The sequence below is a fragment of the Phoxinus phoxinus genome, assembly GCF_949152265.1.
Source record: "Phoxinus phoxinus genome assembly, chromosome: 3".
In the NCBI taxonomy this organism is placed as follows: domain Eukaryota; kingdom Metazoa; phylum Chordata; class Actinopteri; order Cypriniformes; family Leuciscidae; genus Phoxinus; species Phoxinus phoxinus.
Window position 1 is genome coordinate 9,271,759 of NC_136878.1, and position 16,327 is coordinate 9,288,085.

At 36.3% G+C, this 16,327-nt stretch overlaps 1 long non-coding RNA gene across 1 annotated transcript in view; it reads right to left on the reverse strand.

The window, feature by feature from the left end:
• LOC306995705 overlaps positions 1 to 16,327 on the reverse strand; it is a 248,280-nt gene that overhangs the window by 196,142 nt on the left and 35,811 nt on the right. The window contains exon 2 of the long non-coding RNA XR_013796916.1: positions 5,349 to 5,456. This is a non-coding gene — a long non-coding RNA (uncharacterized lncRNA). The remainder of the gene's footprint in view (positions 1 to 5,348; positions 5,457 to 16,327) is intronic.

The window sequence follows — 16,327 nt, forward strand, 5'->3', positions numbered from 1 at the left end:
ATTATATAATATATTTATAATAAATACATTAACTGTACATTTTTACTGGAAAACTAGACAAAGATACTGTTTAACAAAATTCATTGCATTGAATAGAAACGGAAAACATCACAATAAATAATAAAACATGATTTATAAGATCACACTATGTAACAGAAGAACTGTTGTGTCCTCTTCCCTCTTCTTGCCTCAAAATGACTTGGGTGATGTAAAGCAGAGCGCGTTTGAGGAACTGACTGCGTTTAACGTGACCAACACCACAACTGGATTCTGTACATATCATCGGAGTTTCGGCCCAGAGTGAGACAGGAAACCTGCCTTTTCCTGCATACATCTCATGATGACAGGTAGGCTTTGGGTTTGGGAAGGGGAATGTGCAAGAGAAAAAGACCACCTGGGTCACAGTGTGGTATAGCAGCAAGCACTTTAATGTAGTCAAAAGGATCTAAAAGGAATTAAAGTGAAAGTTCTCACTATGATACAGTGCCAAGGTATCAATGTTGCCATTCAAAACACACATTCACAGCATACCTCTCGATCGCCTCGGGTTGCATTCTCTTTTTTGAAGCCTGACTGCAAACAAACATGTCATGTTGTGTCTACCTGCCCTGCCAACCTCAACAGAAATCATGGCAGCACGCTGTTCTTTTCCCGTATCAGGGTAGAAAAAAGAAAAACAAACACGCAAAGTCACTACGCCTGCTTGGGCACAGACTGATCTGTGATCAGCTTATGCTGTCAAGAATTTCATAAGAGGAATATTTATTTTGGTGTCCAAATACAATAAAACTGAATGTGTAGGTCTAATCTTCTTGACCAATATGAAACACTCTACATAGGCAGCAACTGAACGTCATACAAATAGTGCTGTGCATGGCATCCCAGAATCACAATAGTTTTCAACAGAGTTTTAATGTTAGCATGTTCTAATGACAGAACTAGATAATAGTCAACACTTTTATGTGAGTCAACAACACTAAAGCAACAGCACTGAACGCAATTCAGACTAAAATAGCACAACAACATGCTGATCCCATGTGTTTTGTATTATTGTTTAATATTTAGAAGTCATGCATGCATTTTGAAGCATGTTTTACTGGCATTCTTACATCAGAAATAGCCTGGCATCCAAGAAAGTGAAAAATCAACATTCCGCTGGTGTTTTGCAAGCCGTGGGTAGACTTGCAGTAAAAATAATGGCATAAAAGCCAGACCAAAAAAAAAAAAAGGAAAAGGAAAAGAACAAGAAAAAACATGTACACATGGAAGGCATTGATTTGTCTTTCTCATCTATGCTAAGGTACCCCTTATGCCTAGTTCACACTACAGGATTTTAAGCCAGATTTAAGCCCGATTTGCAAATCGTTGAGCTCGCCGACAGGTCGGGTTGTTATCGCGTGCAAATCGCGGGGGATTAGCGGCCGATGAACGCTCGCCAATCTGTTAGTATGAAAGAGCCAACAACGCATCAAAGACGCTCGCAGACGCCTCACGGACGCGTCGCCGAGCCCAGAAAAATATCTAGCATGCTAGATATCTGGAGCTGTCGCACGACTCAACCACATGTGATGCCATGAGCTACAGCCAATCAGAGCAAGGCATGGGTTGAGGTCACTGGGAAAATACCGTTTATATACTGTCTATGGGATTTTTTTTTTTTTTCTCAGAGCAAATCATCGCGCAAACAGTTTGCAGCACTAATTTCTTTCTGACGTCCATATTCAAACAAAGACTCGCGTGTTGTGCACTTGTGTTCTTCTTCGCTGGGTAGTGGCGCGCGTGCTGTATTGCGTCATTTCCGGTTCGTTTTATCGCGTGATTTCTTCGTGATAAAACGTGGTTTGTAGACAAGATAGAATCGTTGGCTGACAGAGTTGTTGTCACCTTGTGTAGTGAGTTACCTCCTGTTGCGGATCAATCACGTTGTGTCGTGTGGTGTGAACAGCTCAACAACTTGAACACTCCTGATTTCACAGAGAGCAAGTCATGTAGTGTGAACTGCACAGTTCAGCCCAACGTTTTAAAATCCTGTAGTGTGCACTTGCCTTTAAAGGCAGTCTACAGTCTTTGGCTGAATAGAAATAAAAAATTAGTATAGGGTAGTACATGTGAAGTGCATACAAATGGGTTTGGCTTACAGTAGCTATTTCGATACTTCCGAGTTCGAAAAAAGCTGTAGCTCAAACAGTAGAGTGTTGGTGCTTGCAACGCCAAGATCATGGGTTCGATTCCCAGGGAAAGCAAGAACTGATAAGAATGTAAATGTGTAGCTTGAAATGCAATGTAAGTCGCTTTGGATAAAAGCGTCTGCCAAATGCATTAATGTAAATGTAAATATTAAACCTACTTAACATAACTGAATATAAACATCAGCTGATTGGTCATTTGTCAGCCAGTAAGTTGGGCATGTAAATTGTGGTGTTCTGTCGGTTGCAAGATTATTCTGGATGTACGTTTCTGCTACTAACTACTGAAGCAAAGAAGAAAAAAACATACAAAAGAATGTTATTTATATACAACTTATGGTAAAAAAGAAGAAAAAAAGTAATCTGCTAAAGCTTTGTCATCTGCTAAGCGAAAATCGAATCATACAGTTATGCACCAGAGTTTAATAATTAGCGTAGACAATTCTTAACATAAAGTATGAGAAATATCAATAATGCATGCTTGCTTTAGCAAACAATAGTAATTATACAAGAAAAATGACATACTGTGTCGTTCAAAAGTTCAGTGAGATTTTTATTTATTTTGAAAGAAATTATTATTTCATATTTATTTAAATACATTAATTTTTTTAAATAAACACTGTTCGTTTGAACTTTCTATTGATCAAAAAATAGAATATTTCTCCTCAATAATATTAAGAAGCACAAATGTTTTTAACCTTGCTAAAAAATAAGAAATGCACCACATTAGCATATTTGAATGGTTTCTAAAGGATCGTGTGACACTGAAGACTGTAGTAATGATGCTGAAAATTCAGCTTTTGCATAAATTACATTTGAAAAAAAAATATATAACAGAAAACAGATATTTAGAATTCTAAAAATATTTCACAATATTGCTGATATTCACTGTATTTTTTATCAAATAAATGCAGCCTTGGTGAGTATTCATTCAAAAACATAAAAATAATCTTACCGACCACAAACGGTATTGTATGCAATGAATCTTTGGATTTCCAAATTTTGCAGATTACTTTAAAGTGCTTTTTAAAGACATTAAATGCAAGATGCCAAATATAATCAATGTTTTCTTTATGGGTTCTTATCATCAAGGCATATATCAATCACTATTGAATCTAATATCCCTAATCCATGTTTTATCTGTCTATTACCAGTGTTACTATCTACTATGTCTACTATCCAAACGAAAATACATACATCAGAGATTAGATTCAGCCTTGTACTTCTTATAAGATCTTATCTTCTTATATGATGCTTGTATGATGCATATTATCCTATTATAATTATAGATTTAAGAGAACGGTGGAAAGAAAGAGACTGGGCAGGACTGGGAGGCACTAGAATATTGTTGACACTTCAGAGATCAGAAGCACAAGACACCGTGAGGTGATGACAGGAAATGGGTTTCTTGCAAGGATCTCTTTTATCAACAGGTGTGAGGAAGAGAATGAAGATATGAGAACAGATAACCCGCCTTCCGTGAACTGGCAGAGAGTGAGAGAGAGAGACTATGTGTGACAGCTTTTATCACCACTCCAGATGAACCATCTCATTCTCTCTCTCTCTCTCTCTCTCTCTCTCTCTCTCTCTCTTCATCTCACATGAGCGGATGCGATGAAAGGTAAACAGTGTGTGTCCTATCTTAATTAGCAGAGCATATACTCTTCCACCCTGCGGAATAGTTAACGCAGCCATTAACATAACAAACATACACACTTCCAGAACAAACATCGACACTTGATTCGCAGACACTCTATTCAGGAAATCTGCACTAACAATGCTACCTATTTTTGAAATGCAAACTCAATTGATTCCTTCGATGCTAGTAGTTAGGGATCAGCACCTCACTTTGCAATTGGACATTCGATTTTCTGACTAACAGACGCCAGGCTATTAAGCTTGATAACCGCTGGTCCTCCACGCTCACCATGTATACTGGTTTGCCACAAGGCTGTGTTGAGCCCTCTTTTACACTCTCGCTTCACTCATGATTGTGTCACTGTATATGATACAAAGAGAAAAACCATCATCAAATTTGCAGATGATACAATTGTGGTTGGCCTGATCAGAGATTAATATGGTGCATTCATCTAACTGTACTTACTATTTTATGTTGTACATCTTTTTAATGTGCGAGTGTGTGTTTGTGAATGTGTATATATGGTTATGTATGCATTTACATGGTTATATTCAGTCACTTTTCTTTCTTTTTTTCACTACTTGGAATGATTACTATGTTATCCTGCATCCTGGTTGGATATTAATTGTATTTCAATTGGCTTTGTATTCATACTTTACTCAATGACAATACATCTAATTGAATATGGATTATACCATTCAAAAGTTTGGGGTTTTAAAAAATACAAGGATGCATTAAATTGATCAAAACTGACAATAAATATATTTATAATGTTACAAAAGATGTCTATTTTAAATAAATGCTGAACAATGAACAATATATAAATGTTCTTCTGATCTTTCTATACATTGAAGAATCAAGAAAAACTTATTTTAGCTGCACAACTGTTTTCAACATTGATAATAATAAGAAATATCTCTAAAGCCGCAAATCAGCAAATTAGACTGATTTTTTAAGGATCACGTGCCTGGAGTAATGATGCTGGTGGTTGTAAAATAATACTGGACAAAATTTAAAAAAGCAGAAAAGTGATGTCCATTGTAAGGGATGCAGGGTTTGAATGGGTTAAAGCACAATGCTATGGTCTTACACATTTTGAGCATCCTTACTTGTACCATGAGTGTTGCATTTCTAATCTGCCACAAAGGGGGAGCTTGTGAGCACCCATCCGAAACCTAAACCTCAATAACAGCCTTCACAGACATACACACATGCTAACTAACTGACATCCTTTAAATGCTACTATAGAACAAAATGTGCCTTTCAGTCTGAATGCTTTTACGTGTGGAGGTGAACAATGAGCCTGTATTATGGTTTTATGGCTGTATTATGGTGCACGCTGATTATGTTTTGTTCCCCAGTAATCTAGAAACCATACAGTGCCAGTTCATTGTGATAAGAGACAAAACATCATGAATAATAAATAAACAGCAGTTCCCAGGTACACCTCAGGCTCTAAATCATCTCTATTGTAACATCTGCAATCGTGCTGATCGTAATCAGACTGCTCTGACGACACTCACCTTGTGTGACCGGATGGATTCAGTCTTTCTCATCAGCAGCTGGGAATAAAAGCCACCCGTCGACACCCTACAGCTAGCGTCTCCTTGACACGACACATCTGGTTGGACCTTAGAGGAAAGAGTCACAAAATTGTCATATTTCTTGAAAAGTTGTGAATATGTGATGAAAATGTTTTCACGGATGAGAAATACATTTAAGTGGGAGACTCTAAATTGTGAATTCACTACGCAATATCGGGTTAGCGCATAAGAGCTTGCAGGTGATGGGAAAGGAAGCCTGTGATCTCGGGGTCACAAGTAGTTATAGTGTTGATTGATGAATCCCGAATGGCTTCTCTTTCCTAAACTAGAGTACAACAGCTGGTCAGAAAGGAGAGGAGAGGATGGCACTCTCTTTACCATGTTAGCAAGCAATCCGTGTCATAAACTCCTTTCGGCCTAAACTCTGAATAGGTCCCTACTAATGTCTCTGTCAAGACATTGAGGGATGGCAGGAAAGGAATGGTTAGGGAAGGATGGAGGGAGACAAATGGAAGGTGAGTGGTCTTGAATGATGTTCATTGTCTCGAATACGGAAGTTTACAAATGGGTGAGCGTCCTGTGTAGAAGTTCTGCAAATTAATGATGGATCAAAAATGGGATTCTCATACCTCTCCCATAAACGGAGACTATACGTGTTGTAAAAATAAAGTTATGACTGAAATCAGGTCTTTTATGATCCGTCCTATTTCAGTGTTTTAGGTCGACTGAATTGTATATCAAAATTCAGATCCGACTCCCTGTCAGCACTATTTGCAATGAAGTGATTTATGATTCTTGTTCCTTCTCTGTTGTTTTTTCTCTTTTCCTTTTGGTGTTGAGGGAAATTAAAAAAGGTTTCATCACAGGATCCCCAGACGTAGAGTGAGTCCGACATCACCGCACGCATTCGTTTATTCCTTCGTTTCAGATGATGAATCATAAAATAGAGGAGACTTCACAGTCAATCAGTAGCGGTATTAATCATTTTGAAAAAAGACACTGAGAAAAGATGCAAGACAATTAAAATCTTTTCTCAAAGGCTGTTCATGTCATAATAAAAACCACAAATAATAAAGGCCTAAAATCACACTGTTCCATCCCAGTGCCCTCGTTTTTTGTGCTATTTTATAACCCAGGAGACTTAGCACACTTTTCTTTATATGGTTGGTTGGTTGGTAGGTAGATAAAGTTTTTGACAGAAGTGTTTTATGCTTATCAAGCCTGCATTTTTTTCATAAAAAATTTAAAAAAGACAGAACAGAATTTTCATCAGCCATTACTTCAGTCTTCAGTGTCACATGATCCTTCAGAAATCAGTACAAACTCAAAGCTCAAACAGTAATTTTTCCTGGAACTTTTCCATGGAACTCCTAGCACCTACTTGCGGGTCTCAGGACCCAGTTTGAAAACCTCTGGCCAGATAAAATTACCTCTGAATGTTTTTAGGAGAAACAAATGCAACTGAGAATTCAATATGGAAGCCATATTAGACAATTTAGCCAAGATCAGGAGTAACAGAAGCAGGGTCTTCAATCTATCTGTGCGTGAGAAACCCTGTTTTGACCCTGTTTGCTTTGTTTCTGAAGATAACTTGACAGGTGAAGTCTGCAGTCATCCGAGCCCGTGTGTGTATAGAGTGAGAAGAAGTATAAAAGAGAATGTATATGAGTATCGCGTATGTTACCATGTTATATGCCTTGATGTCAGTTATGGGCATGCTGGCAAGAAAAGCTTTGCATTAAAAAGATGCTCATATGAAACATCACAAAACAACAGTTGCTAATATTACATTCTTAAAATAGTGTTTCATCTCTTAATAAACACACAAAGAAAAAGACGAAAGCGAATACTGTTAAACTACAAAACCCAAATGAGGCGGCTGCAATCGTAGACCACATTAAACAGAGCAGGCTGGGTAAAGGGGCTCAGGGGGGCTCTTCGAGCCCGATATGGCCATTCAAAGACTTGCATCCACCATCCAAACAAAAAGACCACCCAAAGCAAGCTGTGGCACAAGACAAATGAACCTCTCTAGTACCTCTGCATCACAGAAAAATAGATCCAATTACAGATATACACTAAATAATTCAATCATCTGTTCTCGGGAGAATTCAAACTTTTTTTTTTCTCCCACTGGTGGCCTCATTGGGTCGTGCACCGCCTATTTCCAGGTATTCAAGGAATCTAAACTAGGGAAAATATATATGGTGTAGAACAGAAACAGCAACAGCAAGAGTTTATCAATTCAGTTAGAATCAAAACGGCTCTGGTTAAAAGAAGAGGTCGAACAGAAGTGCTGTTAAATGGAGAGTCTATGAGTTATTCTATGAAAAAGATGCCTTTTCCATTTAAAAAAAAGGTAAACAATTTATCAGACAAATAATCTGTTTAAAAAAGATAAAGTTAAGATAAAAAAGGAGAAATGTAATGGTCCTCAAAGAATTAACTTTCTGTTTCTACAGTAATTATCTTTTTTATTTATGTAATATTTTATTGTGTTAAATGGGGAAATATTTGATGCACAACTTTAAGTATCTTATTACTACATTATTCCAAATAAAATATACCAATGTAAATGTAATAAAGAATAGGCTAATTTAAAAAGAAAATCTAGCTTATATTTTTTCATATAAGGAAACATGCATGCTTCCCAATACAACAAGGAGAGGCTGGAAAGATTCCTTTTGATAAAAAAAGGCTTTTTGCTGATGCATTTATAGAATTACAAAGAATAATACACAGAAAATTTATTTATGCCAAAGTTTTTCCCCCCACAAATGTATAAGAGAGACACTGCTTTATAGAAGGATTTCTAAGATGCAAGGGAAAACTGGAAAACTGCCAATTATACACCAAACTGGGAGGTGTTATTGCTCCAAGTGAACTGTGCCTGAGTCAGTTGTTATGGATAAAAGTATTCACAAAAAATAGGTTTCACTTTATTATGATGGTCCCTTTTGAACATTCTGTTGACTATATAAGTAACATTACACCTACATGTCTACTAACTCTCATTAGAGTATTAAAAGAGTATTTGTATACTGGTATAGGGTTAGGGTTAGAATAAGTTGACATGTTCTTTCAAAGTTTCTTATAGTCAGTAGAATGACTGTTGGGGGATCATTACAATAAACAGTTAGTACAGTGTACTAATACTCTAATGAGAGTTATTTGACATTAAGTTGCAGTTACTTCAAAGTTACTCAAAATCAAGTGTTATGAAAAAATATGCTATAATGCACAAAGTTGGGTTTAGACCCACACCGTGGTGATCTTCTCTCCCTTTCATTTGTTTCTTTTCGCTACAACCTGATACACTTGCAGACATGGCTCGTCACTGTATAATGCATATAATGGAAGAAAGGCTTTCGTCTGAGTAAACCATGATCTCCTCTAACATCATGCTGAAAACATGACCCAGCTGCCCGCCCCTGCCGTCATTAGCCCTAGTTTCTCTTCTCTGCAAACCACTAAAATACACCCACAAAGACACAACATTCCATTCACGCTGCTCCAGGATAGTCTACCTTATACATGTTTCTTAGGCAATGTTCACACTGCAGAAAATGTACTGGTTTTTGGCTCTATTATTTTGGAAATCAGGTTGAAAATCAAAACAGTTCTTATTTAGAACCAGGTTTTAGTTTTAAAAGCAGCATAACACAAGTGTTTGCAGTAGAGGCCAAAAGTGATGTCTGGCCTAGAAAAAAACACTTTATTCAAATATTATTATAAATTTGTTAAAGATTTGTTAAAGATCTTGTAATCATAATGCATAGTTGTGGAGTCATGCCAAATTGTGCGGACATAATTTTTGGCCAGGCTGTCATGCAATGAAGTTATGAACAAATGCAAAAACAAGAGAAAATCAACAAAATAATGGATTATGTTGAAGTCAATGTGCTTTTTCCTTTGAGCTATCCTTTGTTTTGTTTTGTTTTTTTGCATAGTAAAATAAAGCCTGTAGATGTAGTTAGCCTTTTTGTCTGGCAAAACTTTTTGTCATATAGCCTATATACATTAACCAAGTTTAGTGTTTTGTTCTTCCCTCATATTAAAAAAAATATATATATTATATATATATTTCTCATATTTTGATGGTTCAATTAAAAACAAATATTTCCTCTACAACACTTGACTGCTACTGTACACATCTCTGGTATACACCAAATACACAAAATGAGATGCATAAATCCAAGCATAGAAAAACTTTTATGACAAAATTCACTCAAAAGTTATTATAGAATCATTAATGGAATTGTTAAGCAACCAGATTTGTAAAAATGGAATTGCAATCAGAATTGAACAAAAATGGTCTAAAATTAATTTGGGCTGTCAGTGTAAACAAAGCAATAGATATAAAAATTAACAGTCAATATTTTAACCATTATAGACAGAGTTTGTAACTAAAGTTTGCATGCAGTTAATTGTTCAGACTTAATGTGAAAATTGGAATACATGAGGTCCATATCTAAAAAAAAACGCTATCTGTTTGTTTAATAAACAAATGCCTTTTTTATTTCTAAGTGAGAAGTTATTGTTGGCCGTGTGCATAGACCATATGTGATGTGTATCAGGTCCAGACAGAAAGATAACATGGATGTGCCATTAGAAGAAAGCAGGAAAGACTGATAAGCCGGAAAGAGAAAGAGAAAGAGAATGAGAATGAGAGTCTGAATGAGAGCATGTGTGTCTGTTTTTCTGCGTTGTATCTCCATTATCCAGACATTGTACACACAGTGTTGCTTGTGAATAAACATTAATTCCTTTGTTGTTCTCTCAGTTTCTCTCACACACACACACACACACTTTTGGTACCAACATGAAGGTAGTGTGAAGAGCAGGCAGAGCTAATATGCTGAGTAAAGTGTAAACATACAGTGCCTCACGCTTAGCAAGCTAGCACCTCAAAACACACCAACTGAACCTCCATCTGATGTCACTCACACACGGCAGGGTGTGGCTACTGTATAGCAAATACACATACATAAGTTAAGAGTTTGTGATGGTTGGACAATCTAACTGGATGAGTTCACAGAACCACACCCTTGACATAAACTTATAGAACTGTTCATTCATGACTAATTTGCTTGGGAATTTCAATGGGTTTTTAGTATAGTGCTTAAGGGCTGTTAACTACCACAACGATGTGAGTTGACATGCTTGACGAATCAAACAACCTTTCATTGACTCTTTCTGTAGGTTACATTTACACACCAGTAGTCTTTATGAGCGAGACTATTATACAGTCAATCCAAGAACACTGATCCAGTAACAATTCAGTAACAGTGAGTCAGTCAGTTTGTTCAAAACACTGATTCATTCAGTAACAAAAATTGTGAGTCATTCAGTCTTCACCGTGGGATGGAGGGAAACGTAATTTCGATTGCTTTGTATGTCTGGAACATGTGAAGAATCGACCATAAAGCTGAAATGAAATGAGTCACTAAATTGCTAAAACTGATAGCTTACCCAAATATTAATATTCTGTCATCATTTACTCACCCTCATGTGCTTCCAAACCTACATATTCCTTTTTCTGTAGAACACAAAATATATTTTGGAAAAATAAAACGTGTTATTTATCATACAATGAATGTCAATGGGGTCCGAAATTATTTTGAACATTCTTCAAAATCGTTTGTGTTCACGAGGGTGAGTAGATGATGACAGAATTTTCTATTTTCAACTGTCTCTTTAAATATAATTAAAAATTAACATTTGAATGATTTATGTAATTAACAACCAGATAAACAAAACACACCCACATAGGACAAACACACTTGTTTCCTTATGGGATGGATCTAGTCCAGGCCACAGGGCAGAAAGAATACTGATCCATCACAGTAAGAGGCTGTCTGAACACACACACACACACAACAGCTGCTGCAAAGAGCAAATGATGAAGTCCAGGTGGACTCCAAAAGTCCATTAAAGATAAAGACTTGGTGAATTGTGTATGTGTGTGTTGCTCAGTTTCTCATTATTGTAATATTCCTGGAGTTTTATTGGAGCAGGTCGACAGGGAAACGTCCCTCTTGGATCATTAAAGTCACACTGGAACACCTTTGACACAATCTCACGTCTTTATAGAATTTAAAGCTTTCACACCTTGTTACACCTCCTGTCCTGTTGGGAAAATAAACAGAGATATCGAGTCAAATGATCTTAAATATCCATAAACAACTTGCAAAATAAAACATGTTAGCTCTACAAATCAGAACGGATGTCTACACATTACACGTTTACATCGTGTGTGTGTGTGTCTGTGTGTGTGTGTGTGTGTGTGTGTGTGTGTGTGTGTGTGTGTGTGTGTGTGTGTCTGTGTGTGTGTGTGTGTGTGTGTGTGTACAATAAACTTTTGTGTCTCTGCTCCTTGACTTTGGATGCCTTCGTTAAATCCGGAAATTTGTGACATGTTTGATTTAGAGCTGTTTTGACTGAAACTGCAGAAGCTCCTATTTAACAATCAATCAAATTAAAGTGAAAGCTGTTATTTTTCTAACCTGCCATGAATGGCAGAGGTATGAAGCAAACCTATAAATTCAACCAATCATGCAATGAGCACACACACAGACACACATGCAAACAGCACCTTCCTCCTGTTAGAGCCAAAAAATCTGAATCACTACATCAGGCTTCAGTGATTTGATGTATGATAAACTGATATTTCAAGTTTAGATGCCAAAATCAACTATTGTTAAAATGAGGTAATTTAACAGTACACGAAATGCACTGACCCATCATAACCAAGAGGTCATAACACAGTGTGTTATGGTGCTCATGCAGGAAACCTAACATGGCATTTACATTACATTTTAAAAAGAACAAGTAATGCTTTAGTCTCACTGAAATCAAACTTTTAAAGTGCACTTACGGTTACAAAAGCGATTGAAAGCCCCAAAAAACCTGAAAAAGTCAAGTCTGCATTTCACAATCTTCATTACAAGGCAAAATCTCTGTCACTGGATTACAACAGGGTACTGAGTAGAGATATCAGGACAATTTCCACCCTTCTGAGTTATAAATTAAAGATAAATCGATACACTCTTAAAAAGAAAGGTTCCAAAAGGGGTTGCCATAGGACCACCATTTTTTTTGTGTGTGTGTGTGTGTGTGTGTGCGTGCGTGCGTGCGTGCGTGCGTGCGTGTGTGTGTGTGGAACCTTTTTCCACTATAAAGAATCTTTAGTGCAATAAAGATGTGATGTGGATGTTTAAGTTTTATCATTGAATAAAGTAGACCTGGTCCATATGGCAACTAGCTTGGTCAAGTGCAGTTTTCTGGGACCGTCTCAGCCGTAAAACAGATTAAAGCCAGTCAGTGTCATTCTTGCAGAGAGCAGACTGCTGCAAAGAGGAGTGTATCAGAAGAGAGCAGTGATAAGACAGTAGGATGTGTGCAGTAATGCTGGAGATCGTGACTGCGTGGCGACTTGTTAACTGCACATCCTGGATATCTTATCGTTGAGTGTCTGAAAGGGTCAGAGTGTATCAGCTCTTGCATATACTTTGAGATTAAAGATTTAAACAAACCCCTAAGCCTATAAACTGCTGTGCAAAACTCATCCCTTATAGTTAGTGGTACGGAAATGATGCCAAATTGACGAATGGCTTGCTGAAGAGCTGTGCTGTTCTTTCATAAGTGATCAGACTAACCATTTTAGTCAAGCAATCAATATGATAAGCAACAACAACAACAAAAATCTATAGACTAACACTGAATGACATAATGTACCTTATAACCATATCTTGGGACCAGAATATCATAGAAACCTGGGTGTGAGAATTGTAGATCTAGCAACCATCCAGAACATTCCAACACCCTAGCAACCCCACAACAATGCACTAAAACACAGATCAAATTAAATACAGTTTATTGGGGATTAAACATGTTCTAGGTTCTTCAGATCTGTCTGTTGGTTCTTGGTGAATTATTGTAAAGCACCAGTATAGAAATCTACATCTTTTTACTAATTAATTATACTAAGTTTACTAATCTACAGAACTAAAAGATACATGTTCTTTGTAGCCTACAACGTAACGGTATATAAAGTGTCACATTTTCCAGATGTAATAATTGAAAATAAGTGGGTGATATGGCAAAAATACCTTATCACCATTTTTTTCAGGGACGATCACGATCCACGATCTTATCACAATTCATGTTGGTTTTTCAAGTTACTGAGAAGTATCTTTCCCCATTTAAAACATATAGCCCTATAACTAACAAAACATTACAGAAAAAAGTAAAACAGACCATTTACTCTCTCTCCAAAACGATTATAATAGGCCAATTACACAGAACGTGTTTTTGCATTTCACTGTGCTGCTTTTTCATTGTTTTTATGTGTAAACATGCACTATTGAGGTGTTTAGTTTTCCTCCCATCTTGCGTCTTCTGCAGCATCTTGCGAATGATAAGGCATTCTAAAAACAAAGTGCTCAAGTTAAAAAAAAGTTAAAAAAAACATGTCTTGAGACAAAACATGTCTTTGAAAAACGCAGTTTTCGTGTTGTAGGCCTAGTGTGGACTGTCAAAACAGAGGTATTTAAAAACCGATAACGCAAGTTTAGTCATGTGACGCATATTGTACCAACAGAATTTCATGTTTATACCGGTATTGTGCCTGTTACGTGCCATACACTTTCACACTGTAGCTAAAATATGTTAGGCTTACTTTGCGCACTCTTCATATCACAGTCCTGCAAAGATGACAGAAAATGTAAGACTTAAGATGTAACAAGTACATCGGGTGTAGGAAGTTTTCCCGGATCCAGTTGACCTAATTTATGCAGCCTAACAATCATTTAACTGATTTAAATAATAGAAATTGATAATGTGCTATGTGTATGCCAGGTTAAAGAGATGTGTTTTTAGATTGGTTCCACAATGAAATATTGGCTGAGTAGAGAAAAGGTTCTCCTAGAGAAAAATAAAACCCTTATTGGTTCAAATTAAAAGCTTTCATTTAAGAGTGTAAAGTTATGTACAGAAATTCTCTCTCTCTCATATATATATATATATATAAGAGATATATGCTTTCTTTTTGAGGATGCCCGTCTTCCTGAAACTCCCCCAGCAGGTGTTGACAGACAGCTTGTAGGTGTGATTGAGATCATTTGTACTTCTTGTTTTTCTGAATGACAGAGGAGTTGGCCGACGGGACAGCATAGCACTTAACTCCTGTCTGTTGGCAGTTGCAGGAAGCACACATACCCAAACACACACACCCAAGAAATGAAACTCACCTGAGGCATACCGTGAAATATTTTTGGTTGTCTTGAGCAATATGCAAATGCAAAAATGTATGAATGCGTAACCGACCTGCAATGTGTGTGTCAGTGCCTGATCGTTCCAATGGCGATTAGCCAAAAGCGAATTGACTGGCAGGTCTTCAGTAAAGTAGGGCATTCGATAGTAAACACACACTGTTTAACTGCAAAGAAGCAACATTTTATGTTTATAACCAACTTTAGAGAAAGTTATAGTGAGTTGCACTGACAGTTGCGATTGTTGGCAAAGAACTTTCAGCTAGGGCATTCAACACACACTGCTTACCTGCAAAGAAGCACGAATTGAATTGAAGCATGAATTATTTAATCAACTGACATTAAAGGGTGCCATATTTATCCACAAAGAAGCACAATGAATTATTAAATCAACTGATCAACTGCCACATCATAATCTTTAAGTAAAGATCTTTCAGATCTTAAAATGTGTTCCTCGGTCCAAAAAGAGTATTTGTTGAAACTGAAAAAAGGGGGTCGTTCCATACTTCCACAATTTTATGATGTTATTCAGAGACATCACATTCACATTTAAAAAACAGAAATCTGAGTTTTCAGAATCAGAAATGCCTTATGGGCACCTTAAAGTCATAGCAAAATGGCACATTTAATTCTTCACTAATATTATGATTATTGATTAGACCAAAAGTATTAGATTACTTGATTAGATTATTATTTTAATGTTTATGATTAGATAATAAAAAAAAAATCTTATTAAAATTACTAATATTATAATTAGACCTAATATAAAAAAGGAAAAGAAGTCAAGGAGTTAAAAAGAATGTAAAATAACAAAGGCGTAGGCTGATGACGCAAATTGTGGTATACCACATTGAATTTGCATATTATTGGATTTATTATTATTATACTGAACATACTGTTGTCTTTTGCTCAAATAACTACTTAACCAATCCAATACTATTCCTCTCACACCATATGATTGTAACTTTAATAACAAGATTAAATGATCAATTGTATCAAATGCTTTCTTTAAGTCAATAAACACACCTATTGTGTGTTTCTTGTTGTCAGTTGAATTTACTATATCCTCAACTATATTCATGGTCGCAGAAGCTGTAGATCTACCTGAACGAAAGCCATACTGGCTCTCGTTTAACAACTGTTTTTTTTTTCAATAAATTCCTCTAATTTTTGCTCAAAAATCTTTTCAAGGACTTTAGAAAATTGAGATAATAACGAAATTTAATAAGGAAAATAATCATATCTAACCCGTCCGTATCTGTAGATGTCTTGTTTTTTAATGCATTTACTATAGATAGAATTTTATTTTCACTAACATCTCCAAGAAACATAGATTGGAGTACTCTACTCCCCCTTGTCCCTCCACTCTGTGGCCCTGAATTATGTTTTTCAATATTCTCTGCTAGCTTGGGTCCCACATTTACAAAAAAGGAATTAAATTAATTTACTACTTCATTTAAGTTTTCAATTTTCTTATTATCCTCATTTATGAAGTGGTGTGGTGTACTGCCCTGACCTGATGTACTTTTCCCAATCAGCTTATTCAAAATATTCCATGTACCTTTAATATTATTTTTGTTTTTTTCGAATAAACTACCAAAATAATCTTTTTTCGCTTGTCTCATTATTGTTGGTGGTAATTTATTTTTATACAGCTTATACTTCATTTCTGCTTCTTTGATCTAG